The sequence below is a fragment of the Dermacentor variabilis genome, chromosome 1 (genome assembly GCF_050947875.1).
Source record: "Dermacentor variabilis isolate Ectoservices chromosome 1, ASM5094787v1, whole genome shotgun sequence".
Classification (NCBI taxonomy): domain Eukaryota; kingdom Metazoa; phylum Arthropoda; class Arachnida; order Ixodida; family Ixodidae; genus Dermacentor; species Dermacentor variabilis.
In genome coordinates, this window is record NC_134568.1 from 25040560 (window position 1) to 25041630 (window position 1071).

General features: G+C 47.1%; 1 non-coding gene across 1 annotated transcript; it reads right to left on the reverse strand.

The window, feature by feature from the left end:
• Window positions 1–238: 238 nt before the first annotated feature.
• On the reverse strand, window positions 239–311 carry TRNAR-CCG (transfer RNA arginine (anticodon CCG)). The gene has a single exon. It is a non-coding gene; the product is annotated as a tRNA-Arg (tRNA).
• Between the last annotated feature and the right edge of the window lie 760 nt (window positions 312–1071).

Below are 1071 nucleotides of genomic sequence, written 5' to 3' on the forward strand. Positions count from 1 at the left end.
GGGAGGCCGTGTCGGCTGGCATCGGAGACCGGGACAGAGCGTCAGTGTGCTTGCGACCTGAGCGGTACATGACGTGTATGTCGTATTCTTGAATGCGCAGAGCCCAGCGGGCAAGGCGTCCTGATGCCTAATAATGCGCTTAATTCCCTCGGCCCCACGTCTAGGAACCACAGGCGTTCCATAAATGCAATCAATGCTGTCCCATGCAGCAAAAAAAAAAAAAGAAAAGAAAACTCCACGTCCGCGACAGGACTCGAACCTGCAATCTCCTGATCCGGAATCAGGCGCCTTATCCATTAGGCCACGCGGACATGCAGAACATGCAGGTAGACGCTCATAAACAGTGATACTGTAGGAGTGATAAAGAGTAGCCCTTAATATGATCCATTGAAATAGATAGAGGGCGAAATATTCCCCGAAGCAAATCGTTGTTATGAGGGGTATGGCTTACAGGCTGCCTTCGCAGATACGCGCCACTTATTTGCTTTCGAGACGAAGAGGAAGAGGAGAGCAAGTTTAGTCAATAACAAATTCATTCCTAGTCATGCCATTTGTTTAGGTAGTTTTCGTCCTAGTACCGGAGCTGAGATAAATTTTTCGTCCTGTTCGGTCTGCTCTAACCATTTCCTTCATACAACCGTTCTCATTCAAAATTCCTTCATCTTGGCGCTGTAGCGCTATAGAGGAACGCCGGAGTTCTCGCTAAACACGGTGCGAAAACACCGTGTACTTAGATTTAGGTGAACGTTAACGAACCCCAGGTGGTCAAAATTTCCGGAGTCCTCCACGACGGCGTGCCTCATAATCAGAAAGTGGTTTTGGCACTTAAAACCACATAACTTTTTAAAACATGGTATACCCCAAGTTCTGACGGCATCCACAAATAATGATATTACAAAGAATTACGAGCATTCAGCGCCTTTTATTTTTCATAAGTGCTCCGGAGCATGCGACGCGTTGCCTGACGAGCATTGCTCAATTCCAGTAGATATGTCTATATCTACCCACAGCATCTCCCAGTTCTCTGTTTCCACCAAGCAGTTCAACAAAGCGCATAAAAAAGCGCGGACA